General features: G+C 41.5%; 2 pseudogenes; both read left to right on the top strand.

The window, feature by feature from the left end:
- Positions 1–2,923: 2,923 nt before the first annotated feature.
- On the top strand, positions 2,924–5,607 carry LOC102498685 (dnaJ homolog subfamily C member 9 pseudogene; annotated as a pseudogene).
- Positions 5,608–6,024: 417 nt separating this feature from the next.
- Positions 6,025–15,649, top strand: LOC102499094 (histone-lysine N-methyltransferase KMT5B-like; annotated as a pseudogene).
- Positions 15,650–20,772: the final 5,123 nt, after the last annotated feature.

Here is a 20,772-nt window from a genome sequence, read left to right on the forward strand (position 1 = left end):
TAGGGAATGATTCCTGGCACATAAATGTGAACTAAAGCAGCTCTGAAAACACATAACTTATAGCCTGGTAAGCCCTGAATCCTCAGCAGGGTTGGCTCTCACATAAAACTGACAAAGTAGGAAATCCTTGGCATATTTCCAGTTGTTTGTTGTCTGCATTCTCCCCCTGCTTTCTGGCTGCCCAGAGGGGGTGCATTGCTCCCCCCCCCTGCCACTTGGGTGCTCATGTGCTATACTTCCATCTCTCCTCACTGTCTCCTATTTCATACACACCTAGGTTTTAATTCTGAATATCATTTTAAACAGACCAGTGTATCACCCTGGGACATGACTGATTGTGACCAGGTACACACTTGCACTTAAACAGATGAAGCAACACCTCAGTGAGAAAATTGCTAGTCTCGTGCAGGCCATTGCAGGCTCCACAACAGTGGATATTAAATCTGGAGCAGAGAGCTCCTCGGAGAGCATTTAGGGTATCTCCAATCACCCTGTCTGGGTAGATACCCTATGCTTAGTAGCACCAGCCTTTATCAGAGGTGTACAGACCACCCACTGGCTGCTCCTATGTTTCTGGAGATTGCTGAATTGAGAAATGAGCTGATGATCATATAACAATCAGTAGGCAGGCCCAGTTGTGGTGGCATGTGCTTGTAAGAAGCTACTGCTCTGTGGGCTGAGGCCACTTGGGAGTCTCCATTTCAATCTCTGGTCTTCCCCAAAAGCCTGGTGCATAGCAGTGCTGTAGTCTCACCTACTTGGGAAGCTGAGACAGGGGGATCAAGACAGGACCAGACCCTGTCCTAAAAGTAATAATAATCAGTAGGTGTTGGGTGGGCACAGTTTGCTCTCCAATGAGTCTTTGAATGAAGGTACCAAGTCTGAGGTGCAGGCGTTGTGCTCAGGATAACCAGTATCAACTGAACTGTGTTTCCTTCTGCTCTAGTTGGTAAGGAGTGTTGCAGACACTAACCAGAACTGAACACTCGAGTCCCTAACTCAAATCTTATGGGGTAAGGCGTTTGAAACCTCCACGTGCCTGAAAACTGGTGACTTGTTTTTCTGGCATGCACTTGGTTTCTATATAAAGCAACAGATGTTTTGTTTTTGCCTCTTTCCTTTCTGTCCATGGCTCCCAACATGGGTGATATTAACCAAGTGTGACAGGTTTCAGGTTTTTATTTATAGCAGTGGAAAAATGTTTCATGTATTTGCAGAATTCTGGGTCTTTGAGGTGGAGTCTTTGTATAGCCTCAGCTTAAAATCCTGAAGGGTAGGAATGCAAGAAACTTGAAGGTTCTAAAGGTAAAGAACTGCATTCAAAGGGGAGAAGAGAACATGAGGCCCCTCATGGGACATCCGTATCTCCTTCACCAAGGCCAGATACATAATGCTTAGCTGAAAATGTGGGATTTATAATTAGAAAAATCGTTATATCATTATAGTACAAGGCCTCTTCTCTGATACCATCAAAATAGTGAGAATGAAAACCTATATTGGGGGACCAAAATGATGTCTATCTGAAACATCTATTTTAGCTTACATAAACAGATAAATTTGCTTACCAACCATTTGATGTAGAACTATAGCCTTTTATTTTGAAATGGGTCTAGGGGCTTGGAGTTCTGTGTTATCTTTCTTAAATAAACCTTATCTATAATGCATTTTCTTTAATTTACGATCATTTCTCAAGTGGAAAAATAGCTTTCCACTTGCAAAGCATGCCAAGTACATCTTCTTTCTGGATGTTTATAAGCTCTACCCATGTCCTACTGTCCCACACACAGTGTCCACACTTTAATATGTATTTCTCTTGTATCTAAACTGATAAAGGTTTTTAAAAATGTTTCTGGGTTATTCCAAAGTATTCAACTACTTTATTTTTAGAATAAACAATTCCTTTCTAAAAAAAAAAAAAAAAAGGTAAAATTGACATACAATAAACTGCATATATTTTGATGAGGATGTGAAGGAGCTGACTCTCATACATTGCTGATGCTATGTCCACTTTGGAAAATGATTTTGTAGTTTTATAGAAGTTAAATGTACTCTTGGGACCAGCAGGTGGCATAATGGTTATGTCACTGGACTCCCAAGTAGTTGACTGCGAACTAGTCCTAGACCTGGAGGCTTAAAACTCACACTGTGTGTGTGTGTGTGTGTGTGTGTGTGTGTGTGAGAGAGAGAGAGAGAGAGAGAGAGAGAGAAAGAGAGAGTGTCCAAGATCCCAAGAAGACAATGTAGGAGAAGGGATTGCAGCGTGGCCATCCTTGCTGGAGGGTGATTTCTCGCTTTCCATCTCTCTGTCTATGTCTCTCTGGCAAGCACACACGCCCTATAGCAAAAATTTCTCTAAAAAAAGAGTTAAATGTACTCATACCATGTGATCTAGCCATTCAATTCTTCATCTACCCTTCGTGTGGTCAGTCTTTTTTATTTGTCTCATTGTGTTCAGAGAGCTCTTAGGACACAAACCCGGAACCTTCCCACATGGATCAGCTTGTAGAATGCTGCGTTCTAGTGCTGCTTTCTCCAGTCTCTTCTTACCCTCCCCTTTCCTTGCTCTTTCCATGTTGAATCACTTGCAGTTCCCTAGCAGGCAGTGTTCTCTTGAACCTTTTCCTCCTTCTTCCTTCCCACCAAGGTGGTTCCTTGCCCATTGAAACCCTACTTACTGTACCTGTATACAGTATCCCATCCTTCTTGCCTTTCTTTACTTTTTTAATTGTCCCCATTTCCCTCATACCATTCACCTCTCTTTCTCATTCCTGGACCATTACCATCAGTGTATAAATATGTGTTTCTGTTGCCCATTAAAATAATAAAAATTTTTCCTTGGTTCCATATCCCCCTCTAGCTATCACCCTATTTTCTTCACCTTTCATAGTCAAATTTACTTAAAAGAGTTATCAAAGTGCAGTCTATGGATCAACAGCACTGGTGTTACCAGTGGCTCCAGTTAGAAATGCAGGATCTTGGGGGCAGCAGATGGTATAGTGGTTATGTCTCTGGATTCTCACATGACCGCCGTTGTTTGCGTCCTGGATCTGGTGGCTTAAAACTCACACTGGGCGTGTGTGTGTGTGTGTGTGTGTGTGTGTGTGCACCCAAGATCCAGCAAGAAGATTGGAGGAGAAGTGATTGTGGTCTGGCCATTCCCCCTGGGGGTGATTTCTGGCTTCTGTCTCTCTGTCTCTCTGGTGAGCACGTGCACCTGATAGCAAAAATCCTTCTCTCAAGAAAAAAAAAAATCTGTACAGGTCTCTTAATCTAAACTCCATCTGTGTCTCCAACACCACCCAGAGCTTTGCAATGTGCAATCTCCACACATCACCTCCTCTGGGAAGCCACCCTGACTCCTCCCCTCTCTGTTCTATGTGCCTTCATAGCACTGGGTTCATACTATATTATAATTTTATATTTACTTATTTGTCTATCCTGATATGCTGTGTGTCCTCTAGGTGCAGGAAAAGTGACTTTTACATTTTTATTCCTGGCGTCAAGCGCAGTACTTTGTACAGAATAGGCATTCTATAAATGTGTTGAAAACGGAGTGAGGGAATGAATGATTTAATGTAGAGATAGTAGAATTGGAAATACTAGTTTAGGATCTAGTTGCTACTCTATTACAGTAGTGAAAAAAACATTATCTGGCTCCAAAGTCTTTAAATTTTTATATCTTGCTGAACAGCCACAAAAAGGAGATTCTTTCAGTGCTAGACTCCAAAGACATATGAGCAAAAACTGTATCCAACCCCATGTGTAAGACATTTCACTTTGAGACTTAACTTTTACGTAGTAACAAGTTCAATCATAGGGATGTCCTCTCTGCAGTGTCTGTGCAAACACTTCAGTGTCCTTTCTGTTTTAATAAAACAGACATGGTAATATGGCTTAGAACACACAGGGAGATATTTGAACACATATTTTTTTCTTGTTTCACAGACTACCCCTGCCCATGAAAATAATTTTATTGGTTTATTAAATATGCTCTCTTGCTTGAGAGAGTATTCTTGAGAGGGGAGAAAGGAGCCTTCCTTCTGTTGACCAGCTATATTATAGAGTGGAGCAGTGAGCACCTCTTCCTGCCTGACCCTCTGAATCTGTTTACATACACCCTGCAAGTACGTCATCTTTATATATTCTATTCCAAGTGCCAGGACCAAACAACTAAAGCTTTTCAATGATTCTGACAAAACCATTTTTCAACTTAGTCTCCATTATGTCTCTTGGTTACCAGTGATTATTTTTATCTGCACTGGTTCTGCTTTATTAAATCCCACAAAATGGGCAGGCTCTACTGGGATGGTGCCAGTGGATGTGGATGGAGATTGGGATAAAACAGTGAGCGGCTGCATGGGCAGAAAACTGCACATCTCAGAGCAGCCATGATAGCTAAGAAAGTAGAAATTGGGCATTGAGAGTGTTAAGAGATAACTTATGAAAGTAAATGTGAGGCCAGCCTGTGGCGTGGTGGTTAAGGCAGCTGGATCTCACATGGCTCACTATGTAGCTCAAGTCCCAGATCCAGTGGCTTGAAAAATACGCTGGACACATGTGCATGCATGCCCAAAATCCAGAGAGGAGAAGAAAAGATTGCAGTGTGGCAATCCCCCTCCAAGGAATGATTTCTCACTTTCCCTATCTCTCTTTCTGTCTGCCTCTTTCCAGTAAGCACATGTGTCATATGGAAAAAAAAAAAAGAAAGAAAGAAAGAGAGGGAGAAAAGAAACTATAATTATGACACTCACACAACTGTTAAATGAACATGTGTCAAAGATTTTACTTAACTCATTAATTAATAAGGGAACTAGTAAAGTGTTACAACTAGCTCAAATGAGGATCCGGGGAAAGTCTGTTCCATCTATGTGACAAAGAGCAGAGAGCAGCATTCCATGAGCCGGGAACAATGGGTGAGGACTCTGCTGCGGTCAGTCAAGACTGAGACTGGGAGGCTATATTGGGGGTTACGCTTTAAAAAGCTATCTCTGGAAAACATCAAGCTTTTGAAAAGACGTGCAAAGGTTCTGAAGGAGAGTTGGCTGATATTAAACAGGTTCTTCTGGACTTCAATAGTAACATGGATCAGATCATGGAGTCTGCTCTGTGCGGTACACGGGGAACCCAGGATAAGAAACATCTTCTGGCAAGCTACTGACCTCAGGGAGGTCCCATCCTACAACGCCTTTTGTGAAGGAATCAAAAGAAAAGATGAATGCAAGGAGGAGGCGGGCTCAGAAAGAGGCTAAAGAAGCAGAAATAAGCTGGAAGGAGTTGGGGCTTAGTGAAAGAAGCAGCTAGTCAGAGCAGACAGAAGGACCAGCAAAGGGAAATGGACAAATAGGCAAGACATTTCTGAGACACAGAAATGGATCATTATCTGTTGGTGATAACATGTATAGCATCTGCAACTGGACTGGTAGGAAGTGTATTCATGTTGGGTGAATTCACTGTAGAAGCTAAGTGATGTGTACCGATTGAATAAATAAAATTAAATTAAAAAGAAAAAAGGAAATAGACAATTTTCTGGCTCAGATGGGAGCAAAGTACTGCAAATCTTCCAAAGGAGGAAGGAAAGAAACAGCTCTCCAGAAAGAAAAGAAATAATAAATTGTTTTCTTCAAAGATTCCTAGGTGGTACTTGGTGCCATTGTAGGCAAGGTACAGTCAAGATTTGAAGGCAAGTCAACCCCACCCTTGAGAGAAGTTGTCTTTCCAACCTAAATTATTCAGATTAACTAAACCAAGCAGAATCCCTCAACCTAAATTAGTGTTTGCTAGAAATCTCCTGACATTGTGTAATGTTCTTGCATGAGGAAATTTGGTAATGATAGTTGGGAGGGCAGAAAGCGTGTGGTTTACTTTTTTTTTTTTTTTTTTAAATCGCGGGCTCGTCGAGAGAGACAGAGAGAGAGAGTGAGATGGACTCAATGCCGCAATCCTCTAGCCTCCATAGGTTTTTGCCATAGGGCGGGCACCACCACGCCCAGCGTGTGGTTTACTTTATCACAGCACTTGGCTTCCATGGACCTTCCGAATGCCAAACTCGGTCCAGAATGTGGGTCCATCCATACTACTTTCAGTAATGGGCGTGTCTCTTAGAACAGATGTTCCAGGGGACCAGCAGTTAGTATAATGGCTATGTCGCTAGACTCCCATGCAGTCAACTGCAGTTTGAGTCCTAGACCCGGTGGCTTAAACTCACACTGTGTGTGTGTGTGTGTGTGTGTGTGTGTGTGTGTGCCCAGGATCCCAAGAGGAGAGTGGAGGAGAAGGGATTGCAGCATGGCCACCTCCCGCCCCCCAGGGGGGTGATTTCTTGCTTTCTGTCTCTCTTTCTGGCGAATCCATAAAAACAAAACAAAACAAAAGAACAGATGTTCCGGGAGAACAGCTTCAAAACACTTGCTGAGCAGCTGTCTTACAAATGCTTGCCAGTTGGCTTTTGGTCTTAATGGTCTTGAATAGACCTCTCTCCTTTTTGTTTACTCAGCCGGATTTTGTGTTCTGCTTGAAATACAGGAGGGAAAGGTGCTCAAATTACTTAAAGCATTTTTGTAAGACTTGCATATGGTTAAATAAAGAAGTTAAAAATGAAGGGAAAAAATAAAATAATCTCTGCTTATTTTGAATTTCCATAAGGTGTTGGCTGTATTCCTATCACAGCAAGTTTGAACCTTACACAAGAGGTTTTCGAAATGTTCATGGACATGTGTTTCATGAAGAAACTACTCATGGATTTCAAAAATTTTTGCACCAAAATAAATTCATTATTTTATTCCATTTTCCATAGACTTTTCCTTTTTTTTTTTGAGAGGTTTTTGCTATATATAGGGTGCGTGTGCTTGCCAGACAGACAGAGAGAGACAGAGAGGCAGAAAGCAAGAAATCACCCCCCAGGGAGGATGGCCATGCCACAATCCCTTCTCCTCCATTCTCCTCTCAGGATCTTGAGCACGCACGCGCGTGCGCCCAGCGTGAGTTTTAAGCCACCAGGTCCAGGACGCAAACCACGGTCAACTACATGGGAGTCCGGCGACATAGTCATTACACTAACTGCTGGTCCCTCCATAGACTTTTTGAAGTCCCCTTGTGCTACCATGATTTGTATTACATATTTTCCTCTTATGAACCCTAGTTAATAACACTATAGTCTACAAAATGTGCTCCAAATATCATTAATCTTGTTAGAAGTTCTATAAATACAGGCTTCTTGGTCACTTATATTTGGGAAACATTGCATGTAATAGCCTTCCCTTACAGATGTACTACATGAATAAGCACAGGGAAATGCTATTGTATAATTGTTAAGGGTGATATTCTATGTGAATGGTGAGTTCAAGTTAGTTATTTAGACCTTATGAGCCTTAGTTTCCTTGTGTAAATAAGTACAAAATGTATACCCCACAGTGTTGCTAAGGGAACCTGAGGTAATGCTATTCAGTCTTTTACCTGGCCATTTCCCACAATGCCTTGAGTCATATCACTGCACCGAGAGCTTCTTGCTTGATGACTTACATTACCAAATTATTAGTTTATGTCATAAACTTGGTCACATATCACTTTCGAGTTTCAAAACAGTATTCTCAAGAACTTTACTTGTTTCCAATTTGCTCAAAGAATGTATAGTAAGTAGAACTCATGGAAGTAATCTTACTATTATTATTAGCATATTAAAGACCCTGAGCAGTCCCACAGTAGAGAGATTTGTTTCCGTTTTTTTTTTTAAGCCAGCATTTCTCACACTTATCTGAGTATGGAGCCACTTTTCACGCAATGCCTTCTGGCATCTAGTAGAGAGAGTATTATAAAGCACATATTTTGGGACATGTAGCTTTTTCCACCTCACTGAAACAAGAAATCTGGCAGCGCATCTCTGCCCCTCACCCTAGTACTCTACATATTCAGTCCGCCATCAGGTCCTTCTAGTTTTTCTGATTTCCAGAACGCTTTGTAGATTCACCCACTCCTCTCTACCCCTACCCGCACAACCCTGGTGCACGAGTATCTATACACAAACCCAGTGGATCAGCCTGACTTTAGTCTTGCTCTCCTTAAACCTTCCTCTTCATACCACTAAGAGGGACCTACTTAGGCAAACAGATTATATAATGTCCTTACTCAAAATCCTTCTATGGCTCCCAAATTCTAATGGAAAAAGCCCCAGTTTCCTTACCAAGGTACTCAAGTCCCTCCTGACCTGGCAGCTGCCTCCTCTCACTGAAGATATCCCAAGTCTTCCTCTACACCCTTCCTTCAACCAGCTGCCCGTGATTCTCCCAGTCATGCCGTACTGTTTATGCTGTGTGCAGTTCTCTCGGCCTGAAACTCCCTTTCTCACTGGCTTCATTGGATTCCTCCTCATCCTTGAAGGCAGCTCAAGCCATGGCGCTTTGTGGTCTAAGATCCTCCTCTGGGCTCCCAGAGTAATCTGTACCTATTTTTATATCATCACTGATCTTGTTTCATTGAGAGTATTTATGTAAAAATCTCACATATCAGTCTGTGGACTCTTCAAATACAGAAACTCTGTCCTTATTTCCCCCTTGGCCCACTTCACTCACCTTTACTCAGTGCAGACGTGATATGCATTAAATACACAGTGAATTGAGTCATCCTGAACACCAAATATTTACTGTTTCATCCACCAACTGAAAAGATCAAAGAGTTCAGACCCAAACACATGTCTCGCTGCCCTCTGGGGTGGTTTAGCCCTGAGCCTCTCTTCCATGGCCTCAGCTAGCTGAACTTTGTAACTCAAAAGACTTTAGCCTTGCCTCTCTCTGAGCCAGATGCCAACATGGCTGCCTGCAGCAGTGCAGAGCCACAGCTGGGCTGTGCCGAGTGGGGAAAGTATGTCAGGCTGGCTTCCTGATGTCCTGCAGCTTCAGGGTAGCTGGGGATGAGTGGGCTGAACAAGCCAACCTGGCAGCAGCTGTTTCTGCCTTGAGGGTTACAGGGGAAGCAGGAGAGAAAGAAAAGAGGGCCTTGAGAGACCAGAACCTGTCTTACCTGGGGAGTCCATGAATATCTGGGAGCAAGCCCTTTCAATAGACACCAGCCTTTGGTCACCACTTAGCATCATCAAAAGCCTCATGTTGTAACAGTAATGTTAGAACGACAGCAACCAACACCAATAATTGATGCATGCAGCTGGATGGCTATTTTGGAGAGGCAGAGGAGTCACCCTGTATCCTAAATCAGGATGGATGGGAGACCAGCTCTGACAAGGCTTCTAGGCAAAGGGATTAGAAGGCAGCATCAGCTTTATCAAGTCTGATTCGATTAGTTTCTCCAGTCAATTTTATGCACTCTGGCCACAGGATAAATCATTTTTCTATTTTGCTGCTCTGTTCTTTTCCTGTTGATTTAAAAATAGCAACCCTCTTTCCTGTCACATAGTCACTAGATTTACCTAATGGTGCTCAGGAGGAAAACCCCTGAGATCTACTGCCATCTTTAGCTGCCAAGACTCTTCTTTGGCTAAAAAGTGTATAGCGATTGAACATATAAATAATAATAATGATAAAAGAAAAAATATTAAATTTTTTAAAAGAAACTAAAAAAAAAAAAGAAAAGAAAAGAAAACTGAACTAACTCTGTAGCGAGAGTATCATTTTACTTTATCTTTTTAATTGCCAAATAGAAACCCTGGGAGTCCTTTGATCCTGGCGTTTTTCTGAGAATGGTGGTTCACATATCTAACTATTTAGAATCGTGCTACTTTTCTGAGTATAAGAGATGCTAGGGATGGCGAAGCTGGACCCTTCCATCTCACAAATAAGGAAATAGAAGGTCAGGAGTAATGGGAGGCTTTAATTTGCCAAAGCATCTGGGAGGTTAGAGATGTGACCAGCGGGATGTATCGGAGGAGTGCATGGCTTCAAGAAAAAGATAAACAAGGAAAACCTGAATCTGAAAACAGAAGATTATTTCTCCTTTAAACACTTTACCTTGGGAACCAGCAGTTAGCGTAATGGCTATGTCGCTGGACTCCCACGTAGTCGACCGCGGTTCGTGTCCCGGACCCGGTGGCTTAAAACTCATGCCGGGCGCGTGTGCGTGCGTGCCCAAGATCCCGAGAGGAGAATGGAGGAGAAGGAATTGTGGTGTGACCATCCCCCCTGGGGGGTGATTTCTCTCTTTCTGTCTCTCTGTCTCTCTCTGTCTGTCTGGCGAGCGCACGCGCCCTATAGCAAAAACTTCTCCCCAAAAAAAGAAAAAACATTTTACCTTAACATAAAAGGATTCACTCTTTGTATAGCAATTTAATGTACAAATAACAATTAATAAATAAATAAATAAGAAAGAAAAGAAAGAAACTAAGTTTTTTACCATTGAAAGAGACTAATCTGAAGAAAACACTAAACATGCAGGCAAAGTAATAAAACAATATATTCTTGGCAAAAATAAAATAAAATAAAAAATAAAGATTTACCTCAAAAGCTCTAATGTTCTTATATCTTTATTTATTTGTATTTTTAAAAAATTTTTCAAAAATTTATACATTTAAACACTATACATCACTTTGTTTGTAAGTTGAATTTACCCAACATGAAGACACTTCCCACCAGTCTCATTTATTTGTTAAAGTTTATCAATTTCTTCCAAGAGAGGGAGAGGCCTTCATGCTATGACCCACTCCTGGTCTCAGTCAAACTGGATCACAGGCACATGTACACCCAGCACGTACAGGAAGGTCTCAGGACAGGAAGGTCTCAGGACAAGAACCCTTAGAACCATCTTACGTGGGTTCATCAGCACACTGTCGCATTACCACTGCACCACTATCTGGCCCCTGGATCCTTTATTTTTAAAATATGATTTAGGGTCAGCCCTGTAGTGCAGTGATTAGATGCTGTACAGAGGGAGCCGGATTCCACATGGCTGACTGATGTCTGACTCCTGTCCTAGCGGCTTGAAAAACATGCTATGTGTGTGTGATGTGTGCCCAGGATCCTGATAGAACAGAGAAAGGAAAGAAAAAGAATTACAGCATCACCAGCCCCCACTAGGAGGCCCCCTTAGGAGCCCTTTCTCTCTCTTTCTCTTGCACACATATGCTCGTGCAACGGCATAAAAACATATATGATCCATATATATGTATGTGTATATTTATATATTTTGTATGTATATATTTATATACACATACATATATATGGCATAAACAAACATATATATTTGGCATAAAAACACAAACACTTGTCACTTAGTGACTGAGTGTTCCATTCCTATAATAAGGTCATTAAGCAAATAGCTTAAGCAAGGTGCTTAAAGGTGGGTGTCTTATGGCGTGTAGTGGTACAACAGGGTATATTTCAGTAGACACCACACTGGAATAATGTACTTCTATCTATACAAAGCATACATCAGGTAGGTGCCAGAAAGTGGCAAGACACACTACAGTAATAAGTACACAATGCACACAAAATCAGCATAGTCATTTTTGTTTATTCTGAATACTATTATGGGTGCACAATAAAGTACAAGTTTATAAACAGAGTACACAGTCTGGTGTGACTGCGAACCCTTCTTACTGTGACTGCTGACTGACTGCGGGACTGAGAAAGGGGATTCTGGTGCTGAAGAACTGGTCATAAGTTTGAGAGATTGTCAAACAGGTAGGACATTAAGTGAGGAAATGGCTGTATATTTATGATTTGATTTACCAAAATTACATTGAAAAGCACCTTGTTAAGAACAATGCTTTCCAACTAACACCTTCCTCTTCTTTTCACTTCCATTCCAGTTCTGTCGACTGTGGCTCTGGGTCCTTGCCACTCCTCCATTGAGCTTGCCCTCTGTGGTCCTCTTCACAACAGAGATCTTCTCTGTCCCCTAGTCTCAGTGTTGGTGCCACCCTCTGTCATTGTGCCTACTCCAGCACATACTAGCCTTGTCCTTTTCTGATCATGGATACACACATCTACCCTGTCTGTCATGTTCCCTGATTTGCTGCAGTGAATGTGAGATTGGAAGAGACGCTCAGAATCGTCTGTCTCAATTCTGTATAAGCACACTCCTCCACACCACTGGTAGACATTAATAAACAGTGTTTATCCCGTCGTGCATATATACTGTGTGAAATGTCTTTGTCAGCAAGCTTCAGACTGAAGGAGATACAGCCTGCCAATGTCTGACATAAATTTAAACAGCTAGCCAACATATTTCTTATTCGTTCATTTAAAAATTGTTGAGTGTTTACTAATGCTTCCAGTACAGACTGAAGCGCTAACCTCATGGGACTTGATGTTAAATGAGAAAAACAGATGATAAACAAATCAAAGAACACAGAGATAATTATTTAATTATAAATTGTAGTATACATTATGAAGAAAATCTAGGGTGCTGACAGGTGATTTAATTTAGACTAATAAGTGGGAGTGGGTGATTCAAAGGAGATTTCTCTAAAGAATGAACATTTCAACTACCACCTGAAAGGCAGATGAGCAAGTTATTTGGGTGAAGTGGGCAGGGGGTGGGGGGAAACAATCTCAGAACAACGTGCACAAAGAATCTGAAGCAGGAAAGATTTTTGACCTGTAGGTGGCGTGGTGGTTAAGGTACTGGACTCCCACATGGCTAATGGCGGTTGATTCATGAACCTAGCAGCTTGAAAATCACACCAGGAGCATGTGTATGTGTGTGTGTGTGTGTGTGTGTGTGTGTGTGTGTGTCCTAAATCCCAGGAGAATGAAGGAGAAGGAATTGTGGTATGGCCATCTTCCCTGGAGGGTGACCTCTCATTTTGCCTCCTGTCTCTCTTCTCTCTAAAGGAGCACACTTGCCTTGTGGCAAAATCTTAAAGTAATACTAATAATAAGTAAATAAATGAAAAAAATAAAATAAAATAAAAAGCAGCAGCAATTGGAGAAAGCCCACAAAGTGGCAGCATCCAGCTGGGGGTAGGAGGCTTTCAAATGTGTGACTTTAGACCAATGGACAAAACACTATTTTTCAACATGAGCAAAATGCAGAAAAAAAGTTATTCAAAGAACATGTATTTATTTACTTGTGAACGTTTACAACTGATAGTGATTTTGGAATGTCGTGTTGTAATGGATATTCATCACAATGAAATGGATCCAAAATAGTTGCAACAAAAATAGTGGGGGAAAAAAGGACAAAACAGAGTTACTGAAAGGTTGTATTAATATTACTGAACGTGCAGAATTGAGGAGAACTTATGGCTTAAACAGGGAGTAGAGGACTTTGGTGTCATGGACTCTGCAAAGGGAAGCTGTGCTGGATTCTGGCTCACCCCCACTGCCTTTATAAACTCTGATCTCAGATCTTCTTGTAAGTTTGTGTCAACTGGTCGACACACAGCCTGGGTGGAAGCTCTAGGAGATTGTACTTAGAGAAGAAACTGCCTGTTACTATGGAGATTGTGTGTGTGTGTGTGTGTGTGTGTGTGTGTGTAGAAAATAATGAGTTCTGTGAGCATTACACTAGTGAAAATCAGGAACCATTGCTTTTAAATCCAGAGTGGGGCTACCTATGCTCCTGATAGCAACAGCAAGAATGGAGTCTAAGAAATAGATAAGCTTTCAAACAGGCTTAAAAAGTTAGTGACAGCAACAAAAATTCAGAAAGTCCATCTGGCAGCTTTAACACAAATGCAGATACTACTCAGGAAAAAAAATGAGATTTTGAACTGAAAATCTACAGTTGGTGAAGAGAAAAGTAGGAGCTGAACATTAATAAGGCAGTCTGTGTCAACAATTCCAACTTCTTCCAACCATCTCATCTAAGCTAACTCGTGTAAATAATTCCAGGGACCAAAGAAACTTAAAAAAGCCTTCCAAGCCTTTTCTCCCAAAGATAAAATTAAAAAATCATAGCAAGCAGCTGAAGCAAAAGAATGCTTTAAGAAAACTTGAAATGGAAAACGTAGCACTTAAAGAGCCTAAAGTAATTCAGGATAAAGATTTATCCACTGAAAGACATAAGGAGCTGGAAGGACCGGCCCACGCTGCTGTAGCTAGCAGATGCTTGACTAGACATGCCACGAGAGAACACAGACACCAGCCTGTGAGAGGAGCCATCTGCAGGCCAACAGCTCATAGGTAAGCAGGCAGGCAGTGAGAACAAGCAGGAATCCAAAGGAGGCTTATGACACCACACTTGAACCAAATACCTAGGATGGCCATGAAAATAGGGCGATGGCAGCCTTCCCCAGACAGAGTGAGCAGTCAGTGCCATGGTGCGCAAAGAACTAGCTCATGAGACTGCACAAGAGGAAGAGGAAGATGTAAAGTGTCCTGAGTGACATCAGCATGTCCAAAAAAAAAAAAAAGAGTCACAACAAGAAAACCTGTAAAACAGTTCACAAAAACAGAGGAATCCACTCTAATGCATGATTTCCCTGGTCAAGATGGTATGGTGCAGGGCCAGCAGGTGGTGTAGAGGTTAAGGCGTTGGACTCCCACATCGCCAACCGAGGTTCAAGTTCAGGATATGGCGTCCGGAAACTCACACAGGGTGTGTGTATGCCCTAAATTCCAGGAGGAGAAGGGGTTGCAGCTTGACTATTCCTCCTGGAGTGTGATTTCTCATTTTCCCTCTACTGTCTCTCTCTCTTTCTCCAGTAAATGTGTGCACCCTGTGGCAAAAACCTTAAAAAAAAAAAAGACATGGTGTCAGATTTAGTGAGGCCTAGCTCTGAACAGCCAAAGAGCATCATTGGTGACATTAGTGAACACCAGAAAAACTTATGCTGCTACTGTAATTTTTTTGAAATTATTATTTAGTCATATCATATGAAACAGAGAGGCATGCTCAGTGAATTCTACACACTTGGTTCTTCCTGTTATTTGGTTGTCATATTACATAGCTTCAAAACAAATGACAGCTTTAAGGAACCAGCAGTTAGTGTAATGGCTATGTCACTGGACTCCCACATAGTCAACCACAGTTCGCATCCCGGACCCGGTGGCTTAAAACTCACACCAGGCGTGTGTGCGTGCGTGCCCAAGATCCCGAGAGGAGAATGGAGGAGAAGGGATTGCGGCGTGACCATCCCCCCTGGGGGGTGATTTCTCGCTTTCTGTCTCTATGTCTCTCTCTGTCTGTCTGGCGAGCGCACGTGCCCTATAGAGAAAACCTATCCAAAAAAAAAAAAAAAGACAGCTTTAGAAATGCAAAAAAGTAAAAAGAAGAGGTCAATCACCAGGTATGAGGCATAGTTAATTCCAGAAAATAACTCTGAGATTCCCAAATTGACTCTTCATAGGAGTCATAATAGTAGCTACAACACAAATCGCCAAGAAAAGATGGTGTGAATACTTCAAAAATCACCACCAGGTTAAACAAAGACCAGGAAAATGAGAATAATCTTTATGTAGAAAGTTTAATCATGAATTTACTTCAGGATCAGGCTGGTTCTACAAAATTAAAAACCCAGCGAAAATAGCAAGAGAAATGTAGGGAGTATACACAGAGGGGCTTCATGATAATGAGTGTGCTGTAGTGGCCTTCCTTCTTTCTCTCTGTTTGTGGACTCTCGGATGGAAGCAGATGACTACGGGACTATGAGGAAATACAAGTGATTCTTCTTCTTCGGAGAGAAGAGAAGGAGGGTGCGATGATGACTGAAGGTAATTATATTCCTCTTCCTCCAGCCAAGCAATTGAGCCTAATAGAATAGACTCTGTAGATATATATATATTTTTTTTGGAGAGATTTTCACTGTAGGGCGCGTGCGCTCGCCAGACAGACAGAGAGAGACATAGAGACAGAAAGCGAGAAATCACCCCCCAGGGGGGATGGTCACGCCGCAATCCCTTCTCCTCCATTCTCCTCTCGGGATCTTGGGCACGCACGCACATGCGCCCGGCGTGAGTTTTAAGCCACCGGGTCTGGGACACGAACCGCGGTCGACTACGTGGGAGTCCAGTGACATAGCCATTACGCTAACTGCTGGTTCCCTAGACTCCGTAGATATTTAAAGAGAAGAGATTAGTCTTTTTTTTGGAGAGATTTTTACTGTAGGGCGCGTGCGCTCGCCAGACAGACAGAGAGAGACATAGAGACAGAAAGTGAGAAATCACCCCCCAGGGGGGATGGTCACGCTGCAATCCCTTCTCCTCCATTCTCCTCTTGGGATCTTGGGCATGCACGCACACGCACCCGGAGTGAGTTTTAAGCCACCGGGTCCGGGACACGGACCGCGGTCGACTACGTGGGAATCCAGCGACATAGCCATTACGCTAGCTGCTGGTTCCTAAGAGAAGAGATTAGTTTTTAAGGCTTAAAAGGCTTAACATGTAAACTCTTGTTCTTAATTTTGCCTGAGATAAAAAAAATTCCAATTATTCTTCAACTAACACATATTAGTGGCAGTACTTCTATTATTCCTCAAATTATCTCCCCAATTATCTCCAAAACATAACATACTAACTCTCCTTAAGTGCAGTTCATAGATTTTTTTTTTTGGTTCTTACATGTGATTCTGAATGAAAAGTAAAAGGCCTGTCCTACAATAAAGGCTCAAGCAAAATTATACACTGTTAGCAACTTTCCACAGAGGACATGGAAAATGGTAACGTGGTCTTTCCCACTGTACTATATTTTTTCTTAGAGAGATTTTTTGCAGCAGGATATGTTCACTTGCTGGAGAGACAGAGAGAGTGAGAGAGAAATCACCCCCTTGGGGGGATACAAGATGGAAGGTTAAAAACCTGTGAAGTAGGAGAAGAAACCTGAAGCCAAGAAGGCTGATACCAGTGGCAAGGTTAAAAATGGTGACCCAAGGCTAAAATGCCCAAGAAGGGGAAGTCCCATTGTAACTGAAACCCAGTCCTAGTCTGGGGCCTTGACAGATACTCCCAGTCTGCCATGTGTTCCAGGAAGGCCATGTACAAGAGGAAAAATTTGGCCACTAAATCCAGGATTGAAAAGAAAAAGGAGAATGTTCTTGCTACTGTCACAAAACCAGTTGGTGGGGTCAAGAATGGAGTTACTTGGTTAAACTTCACAAGATGCCTAGGTATTATCCTACTGAAGATGTGCCTCAAAAGCTGTTTAGCCACGGCAAAAAACCCTTCAGTCAGCATGTGAGAAAGCTGCGAGCTAGCCTCACTCCTGGGGCCATTCCAATCATCCTCATTGGACATCACGGTGGCAAGAGAGTGGTTTTCCTGAAGCAGCTGAGCAGTGGCTTGCTACTTATGGCTGGACCCCTGGACCTCAGTCCAGTTCTACTGTGTAGAGCTCACCAGAAATTTGACATCTCCACCTCCACTAAATTAGCAAAACACTCTACCAATGCTTGCTTCACAAAAAAGAAGTTGTGGAAGCCCAGACACCAGGAAGGTGAGATCTTCAACACAGAGAAGGAGAAATACGAGATAACAACAATGCAAGGTTGATCAGAAAGTGTTGGACTTGCAAATTTTACCAAAAATCAAAGTTGTTCCTCAGCTCCAGGGCTACCTGCAATCTGCATTTGCCCTCACAAATGGAGTTTATCCTGACAAATTGGTGCTCTAAATTTTCTTGCCAAGAACCTAATTAAATAACTGATCATTAAAAAACAAAACAAAACAAAAAACAAAACAAAGGAGTAGTAGGGCTACACAATTTTTTTTTTAACTTTAAGAGTATCACCTAGTTCCATAATATATGACTAAATAAGAATGTCAAAAAAATTACAGTGGCAGGATAAGTTTTTCTGGTATACACTAATATCACCAACAATGATCTTTGGCTTTTTCATTTATTTTCTAGATCTTCCTCCTTTGGAGTTTTGTCAGTTTCACTGTTTGCTGACCCAGGTATACTTTTGATGGTCTTTGTTCACAAAATAAATCATTGGTTGGAGTCAGATTGGTTTCTTAAAAATAATTTACAATTGGGGACCAGCAGTTAGCGTAATGGCTATGTCACTGAACTCCCATGTAGCCAACCACGGTTCAAGTCCTGGACCCAGTGGCTTAAACTCACACCAGGCACATGTGTGTGCATGCCCAAGATCCCGTAAAGGAGAAGGGATTGTGGCATGGCCATGCCCCTTGAGGGGGTGATTTCTCACTGTCTATCTCTTCTGTCTTTCTGGCTGGTGCACATGCCCTATAGCAAGAAAAAAAAAAAAGGAATAAAAAAAATTACAATTGCATGTGTGACAGTTCACTTTTTAGTGTATTATATGTCTGAGAGTACAATTTGTAGGATGAATTCTGATACAACATATTTATTGTTTGTCATGTAAAAAATTAAAGACCTTGTATTTAACACTTTTAATCATTTTATATAAAACTGTTTTATGCTTATTTTTATTCATTTATTTTTTTCTTAGAGAGATTTTTGCAGCAGGATGTGTTCACTTGCTGGAGAGTCAGAGAGAGTGAGAGAGAAATCACCCCCTTGGGGGATGGCTATGCCACAGTCTCTTCTCCACTCTCCTCTTGGGATTTTGGGCATGCATACACATGCACTTGCCATGAATTTCAAGCCTTTGGGTCCAGAAATTGAACTGAGGTCAGCCATGTGGGAATCAAGGGTCTCAGCCACTAAGCCACCTGCTGGTCCTGGTGCTTAGGTTTTTTAAAGAATTTGCAGTGAACAACATGATGACAACGAACAAGATTTACCTAATGAATTACGGCTATCTTAATTGGCTCTTCACATTTTTGTCGTACTTGTAAAATGCTACAAGAAATCGTTTTTAAAAATCTACTCAGTGTAACATATAACTGATTTTGAAATAAAGACACAAGTTGCAAAAAATAAAAATGAAAAGAAGGGCATCATGGCAAGAGAGTAGTGAGTAAAGGGGAGAATGGAAAGAGACAAGGCTGAAGAGATGGACAGAGGCTGACCACACAGGGCCTTATAAACCATGTTCAGGAATTCAGATTCTATTTTAAGTTCAGTGGTAAATGATTTATTATGTTTAAGCAGGAAAATGCCATAATCTTATTTACATTTTAGAAATATTAGTATCGTTGCTATATAAAAAATAGATTTGTGGGTGGGGTAGGGGTCGGGATAAAAGTGGAACCCAGGAGACCTATAAGAAAAGTACCAGGTGAGATGTGATGGTGGCTTGGCCTAGTGTGCTAGCAAAGCAGACGGAATAAAGTGAACAAACTTGAAATCTGAGTAGTCTTAAAAAAGTCATAGAAAATGTGTCTTATGGAAGAACTATGCATGAATTTCAAATGTTTTTTTTTTTTGTGCACCAAAATAAATTCATACTGTCTTGTTATAACATGTCTGAACAGAATCCGGTTTTAGCACCAAGAAGTATAAGACATCAATTTGAAAAGAACCCCTATCATAGCAACATGAATTCTGCTAAAATTGAAACAAGAACAAGCACCAAATTTATGGTGAAGCTTGGTAGGACAATAATAACATCATTAATAATTTATGAAAAGTTTATGGGACCAATGCTCCAAAGAAATCAGCAGTTTACAAATATATAACTGGTTTTAAGAAAGCTTGAGACAGTGTTAAAGATGATGTGCACAGTGGCACACCATCCACATTCATTTGCAAGAGAAAATGTAACCTGTTTGTACCTTAATTGTAAAGCACCAGTGATTAGTAGCAGAAACAATAGCCGACACCATAGACATCGCAATTGGATCAGTTTACATAATGCTAAATAAAAAATTAAAGCATAGCTTGATGGGTGTCAAAACTGTTATGCCCAGATCAGTTGCAGAAAAGGGTAGAGCTTTCAATGGAAATTTTGAGCATCTGGCATCAAAATCCTAAAACGTTTTTTTGAGAACTGTAATGGGAGGGGCCCAGCAGGTGGCATGGTAGTTAAGGTGCTGGGCTCCCACAAGACTGACCATGGTTCGAGTCCTGGACCTGGCAGTTTGCCTTCTCAATTTCCCTCTCTGTCTCTCTCTGTTCAATTAAAATAATAACGATGATTATGATGAATAAAATTAAAAATAAAATAATTATAAAAAGAATTGTAATGGGAGATGACACATGGCTTTCTCAGTATGATCCTGAAGATAAAGCACAATCAAAGCAATGGCTGCAAGTGTGGAAATGATCCAGTCAATGCAAAAGTAGACAGGTAAAGGGTGAAGGTCAGGGTAACACTTTTTAGGATGCTCAAGGCACTTGCTTGCAGACGTTCTAGAGGACTAATGAACAATAACATCTGTTTGCTATAAGAGTGTCTAGAGAAAATTAGCTAGAGCTTTATCAGAAAAATGCCTGTGAAAGATTCATCAAATAGTTCTTCTCCACCACAGCAATGCTCCTGCTCATTCCTCTTACCAAGACAATGTTGTGAGAGTTTCATTGGAAAATCATTAGGAATCCATTTTTCAGTCCTGGTTTGACTTTTTTGGTTTACCAATCTTAAAAAATATCTTTAAAGAATATCCATTTTTTTTTCTTCACTTACTAATGTAAAAGAGATTACATTGACATAGTTAAATTTCCAGGTCCCTCAATTCTTTAGGGATAGGGAACCAGCAGTTAGCGTAATGGCTATGTCACTGTATTCCCACATAGTCGACCATGGTTCGTGTCTCCGACCCGGTGACTTAGAACTCACGCTGGGCGCGTGTGCTTGCGTACCCAAGATCCCAAGAGGAGAATGGAGGAGAAGGGATCGCGGCGTGACCATTCCCCCTGGGGGGATGAGTTCTCGCTTTTATGTCTCTATGTCTCTGTCTGTCTGGTGAGTGCACACGCCCTATAGCGAAAACCTCTCAAAAAAACAAAAAGAGAAAACAAAACAAAACAAAATTCTTTAGGGATAGGCTAAATAGCTGGATTTTTTACACTTATACAGGT

This window comes from Tupaia chinensis, unplaced genomic scaffold (assembly GCF_000334495.1).
Source record: "Tupaia chinensis unplaced genomic scaffold, TupChi_1.0 Scaffold000062_1, whole genome shotgun sequence".
NCBI lineage: Eukaryota > Metazoa > Chordata > Mammalia > Scandentia > Tupaiidae > Tupaia > Tupaia belangeri.